This window comes from Hypanus sabinus, unplaced genomic scaffold (assembly GCF_030144855.1).
Source record: "Hypanus sabinus isolate sHypSab1 unplaced genomic scaffold, sHypSab1.hap1 scaffold_1087, whole genome shotgun sequence".
Classification (NCBI taxonomy): Eukaryota; Metazoa; Chordata; class Chondrichthyes; order Myliobatiformes; family Dasyatidae; genus Hypanus; species Hypanus sabinus.
Window position 1 is genome coordinate 11,493 of NW_026779144.1, and position 5,746 is coordinate 17,238.

Below are 5,746 nucleotides of genomic sequence, written 5' to 3' on the forward strand. Positions count from 1 at the left end.
TCCCTCTCCACTGTCCCACATCCCCCTGTGGGATCTGACCCCCGAGTCCCCCTTTCACCTGTGGGATCTCTCTGCCCTGCCCCCCGTCCACCTGTGGGATCTCCCTCCCGCATCCCCCTTCCGACTGTGAGATCTTCCTCCCCCGTCCCACTTCCTCCTGTGGGATCCCGCTCCCCCGTCCCCCTTCCCCCTGTGGGATCCCTCTCCCCCGTCCCCCTGTGGGATCTCTCTTCCCAGTCCCCCTTCCTCCTGTGGGATCTCTCTGCCCCGTCCCCCTTTCTCCTGTGGGATCTCTCGTCCCCATCCCCCAACCACCTGTGGGATCTCTCTGCCCCGTCCCACTTCCCCTGTGTGGGATCCCCCTCCCCCGTCCACCTTCCCCCCTGTGGGATCCCCCTCCCCTTCCCACCCCCATTTTGGGATCACGTCCCCCTTCCCTCCTGTGGGATCTCCCTCCCGTGTCCCCCTTCACCCCTGTGGGATCCCTCTCCACCGTCCCCCTTCCCCCTGTGGGTTCTTCCTCCCGCCCCCTCCCCCCCACTGGGATCCCTCTCCACCGTCCCGCATCCCCCTGTGGGATCTGACCCCCGTGTTCCCCTCCCTCCTGTGAGATCTCCCTCCACCGTCCCCCTTCCTCCTGTGGGATCTCTCTTCCCTGTACCCCTTACTCCTGTGGGATCTCTCTTCCCAGTCCCCCTTCCTCCTGTGGGATCTCTCTGCCCCGTCCCCCTTTCTCCTGTGGGATCTCTCGTCCCCATCCCCCAACCACCTGTGGGATATCTCTGCCCCGTCCCACTTCCCCTGTGTGGGATCCCCCTCCCCCGTCCACCTTCCCCCCTGTGGGATCCCCCTCCCCTTCCCACCCCCATTTTGGGATCACGTCCCCCTTCCCTCCTGTGGGATCTCCCTCCCGTGTCCCCCTTCACCCCTGTGGGATCCCTCTCCACCGTCCCCCTTCCCCCTGTGGGTTCTTCCTCCCGCCTCCCCCTCCCCCCCACTGGGATCCCTCTCCACCGTCCCGCATCCCCCTGTGGGATCTGACCCCCGTGTTCCCCTCCCTCCTGTGAGATCTCCCTCCACCGTCCCCCTTCCTCCTGTGGGATCTCTCTTCCCTGTACCCCTTACTCCTGTGGGATCTCTCTTACCCATCCCCCTTCCTCCTGTGGGATCTCTCTGCCCCGTCCCCCATCCCCCCTATGGGATCCCCCTCCCCCTTCCCATTTCCCCATTTTGGGATCCCCGTCCGCCTTCCCCCCTGAGGGTTCTACCTCCCGCCTCCCCCTTCCCCCCTGTGGGAACCCTCTCCACCTTCCCCCATCCCCGTGTGGGATCTGACTCCCGTGTCCCCCTTCCTCCTGTGGGATCTCTCTACACCGTCCCCCTTCCACCGTGTGGGATCCCCTTCCCCGTCCACCTACCCCCCTGTGGGATCTCCCTCCCCCGTCCCCCTTCCTCCTGTGGGATCCCTCTCTACCGTCCTCCTTCCACCTGTGGGATCTCCCTTCCCCGTCCCACTTCCTCCTGTGGGATCTGACTCCCCCGTCCCCCTTCCTCCTGTGGGATCTCACTCCCCCGTCCCCCTTCCTCCTGTGGGATCTCTCTACACCGTCCTCCTTCCTCCTGTGGGATCTCTCTTACCCGTCCACCTTCCCCCCTGTGGGCTCCCTCCCCCGTCCCATTCCTCCTGTGGGATCTCCCTCCCCCTTTCTCCTGTGGGATCTCTCTGCCCCGTCCCCCTTCCTCCTGTGGGATTTCTCTTCCTCATCCCCCTCCTCTACTGGGATCTCTCTTCCACATCCGCTTCCTTCTGTGTCTTTCCATCCTTTACCTTAGGTGATGTCTCTTCCTCCATCTCCCATCGACATTTCCCGATTCTCAAATCTTCCTCACTGTTTGACTTCTCCCCTTCACACCTGCCGTTTCCGACTGTCTCACGTCAGGAACACTTTTCTAACCATTAGGGAATGAGAGAGAATATGTGGAGTTTACAGGGTCACACCGACAGACGAAATTACTGACATTCGGTGAATTCATTGGAGCTGGGCAGTGAGGGACATTGACAGTGATGGGATCTACGATCAGTGAATTACTGAAGGGTTTAACGTTCCCTGAAATATCCGGGTGAGAGAAATGCCCTCAGACGGACGATTTTAATCACAATGTTCATCAATTTGTCTGTTTGTGTTTAGACTGAACTATAATAAACTGGGGGATTCAGGAGTGAAACTGGTGTCTGCGGCTCTGAGGAACCCGGAGTGTAAAATACAGAGACTGCGGTAAGTACCAGACTGTGGGAGATTGTGTTTACAGTCACTGGGTGTCTGACACTGAACATTAATGTGATCAGTAATTGTGTTACTGATAAACACTGGGGATTTGTACCGTCTCCTGTCTCTCTGTGTCCTTCACCCTCACTCTCTCTCATCTCCAGGCTGAGGAATGTCGGTCTCACAGATTCTGGTGCCGAGGATCTCGCCTCCGCTCTCAGTACAAACCCATCACTGACGGATCTGGGCCTGAGTGATAATAAACTGGGAGATTCAGGAGTGAAACTGGTGTCTGCGGCTCTGAGGAACCCGGAGTGTAAAATACAGACACTGCGGTAAGTACCAGACTGTGGCAGATTGTGTTTCCAGTCACTGGGTGTCCGACACTGAACATTAATGTGATCAGTAATTGTGTTACTGATAAACACTGGGGATTTGTACCGTCTCCTGTCTCTCTGTGTCCTTCACCCTCACTCTCTCTCATCTCCAGGCTGAGGAATGTCGGTCTCACAGATTCTGGTGCCGAGGATCTCGCCTCCGCTCTCAGTACAAACCCATCACTGACGGATCTGGACCTGAGTGTTAATAAACTGGGAGATTCCGGAGTGAAACTGGTGTCTGCGACTCTGAGGAACCCGGAGTGTAAATTACAGACACTGTGGTAAGTACCAGACTGTGGGCGATTGTGTTTACAGTCACTGGGTGTCTGACACTGAACATTAATGTGATCAGTAATTGTGTTACTGATAAACACTGGGGATTTGTACCGTCTCCTGTCTCTCTGTGTCCTTCACCCTCACTCTCTCTCATCTCCAGGCTGAGGGAGATTGTGTTTACAGTCACTGGGTGTCTGACACTGAACATTAATGTGATCAGTAATTGTGTTACTGATAAACACTGGGGATTTGTACCGTCTCCTGTCTCTCTGTGTCCTTCACCCTCACTCTCTCTCATCTCCAGGCTGGACAATGTCGGTCTCACAGATTCTGGTGCCGAGGATCTCGTCTCCGCTGTCAGTACAAACCCATCACTGACTTGGCTGAGCCTGGGATCAAACTCTCTGACAGACCGATCTGTCCCCGGTCTCCGCCGCCTCATACTGACCCTCCGGAGTCTGAAGTGGATCTGGTGAGTGTTTGTGTTAATGTTCAATGTGATAAAATATCAGCGGATCCGCGGGTTTTCTGGTGATATTTGTCTGTGAGTGTTGTTGAAACATTAACCCCGGTCCCCAGTTACTGACACTGTTGTGTGATCTGTTTATTTCATCTTTATTCTCCTGTCTGTTTCAGGCTGGAGGGGAATCGGTTCAGTAGGACCAGGGGGAAGGAACTGAGATCTCTACAGGGAGTCAGACCCGGACTGATGGTGGATCTGTGAACATCTGAATGTGGTGAATCGGTTCAGTGAGACCGGGGGGAAGGAACTGAGATCTCTACAGGAACCCAGACCCGGACTGAGAGTGGATCTGTGAACATCTGAATGTGGGGAATCGGTTCAGTGAGACCGGGATGAAGGAACAGAGATCTCTACAGGGAGTCAGACCCGGACTGAGAGTGGATCTGTGAACATCTGAATGTGGTTAATCGGTTCAGTGAGACCGGGATGAAGGAACTGAGATCTCTACAGGAACCCAGACCCGGACTGAGAGTGGATCTGAACATCTGAATGTGGGGAATCGGTTCAGTGAGACCGGGATGAAGGAACTGAGATCTCTACAGGAACCCAGACCCGGACTGAGAGTGGATCTGTGAACATCTGAATGTGGTGAATCGGTTCAGTGAGACCGGGATGAAGGAACAGAGATCTCTACAGGGAGTCAGACCCGGACTGAGAGTGGATCTGTGAACATCTGAATGTGGTGAATCGGTTCAGTGAGACCGGGATGAAGGAAATGAGATCTCTACAGGAACCCAGACCCGGACTGACAGTGGATCTGTGGACATTTAGCCTTTAACCTTTATCTTACCTGGAACCCAGACCCGGACTGATGGTGGATCTGAATGTGTGAACATCCCCGCCCGCGGGGTGGGGACATTTGGCCGACTCCCCGCCCTCCCCTTTAACTCCCGCCCTTACCTTTAACGGCCGCGCGCAGGCGCTGATTCCCAACGGTTTTAACGGAACCGGCACGGGCCTCGCGCTGTGTGCGTCGCTCGCAGCGGTCCCGCAGTGACGTGTTTCCGCCTGTAGTCCGGCGGGGCAGCTTCCGCCACAAGTGCGTGTACGAGACTCCCCACGTGACTCCCCGGGGAATTACCCGGACAGGAAGAGCCCGGGGGTCCGGGGTTCAGTCTGGGGCACCGGTGTCCCGGGGTGGGGGGGATGGTCCCGGGAGAGAATCCTTTTGCCCCCTTTGCTGAGGACGGTGCATTCGGCAGCCTGGCCGATATAATGATGTTAAATGGACAAATCCCTCGGCAGTGAACCTGGATCTGCAGCGATCCCGGACACGGCCCCGAAGTGTGATTTTATAATCAGTTTTATAATTTCATAATCAGTTCCCCGATGCAGAGTGACGGTGAGAAACGGGACTGATTATTATTCAACCGGTCACCCCTTGTCGCCGGTCAGTTAATTGTGTGTGACTGTGAGCAGATTATTTATTCCCGCACGTTAGCAGCTCACACATTGTTTCATTGATATATCTCATAAAAAATCAATAAACCAATGTATCTTCCTGTCTTGTGTCGGACTCGAGTTTTATTTGAGGTTTCTGTTGCCCTCCACACCCTGTGCACTGCAACAGTGGGTCGGAGCTCCTCACACTGACACAGTAGCGTCTCAGCTCCAGGCTGAGGGAGGTTGGACAAGCAGAGTCTTGGAGCACAGACACAGAGTGAATCTCCCTCCACACCGTCCCATCACACACTCCCGGTGTCAGACACAGAGTGAATCTCCCTCCACACCGTCCCATCACACACTCGCGGGGTCAGACACAGAGTGGATCTCCCTCCACACCGTCCCATCACACACTCCCGGGGTCAGACACAGAGTGAATCTCCCTCCACACCGTCCCATCACACACTCCCGGTGTCAGACACAGAGTGACTGTCCCTCCACACCGTCCCATCACACACTCCCGGGGTCAGACACAGAGTGAATCTCCCTCCTCACCGTCCCATCACACACTCCTGGGGTCAGACACAGAGTGAATCTCCAACCACACCGTCCCATCTCACACTCCCGGGGTCAGACACAGAGTGGAGCTGTTCTGATTGCGCTGGGAGAAATCAGGGAAAAACTACTTTATGAAGGTCTTGAATTGCTTGGAAATTGGTTTCCAACGTCCCTTGAACTTCTAAGTGAGCGGCTGGTTTAGAGTGGAAGCTTCGTTTGGAGTTTTTCTGCCAGTTTGGACCGGGTTCGTTGACGGCTTCGAACTGCGTAGCTCCCTGCTGTGGCGGCTGGCAACTCGCCGTGAATCAGGTTCGCTCCCAAAACCGGAGGCAAACGACGTTGTTTGTCCCCACTGACAT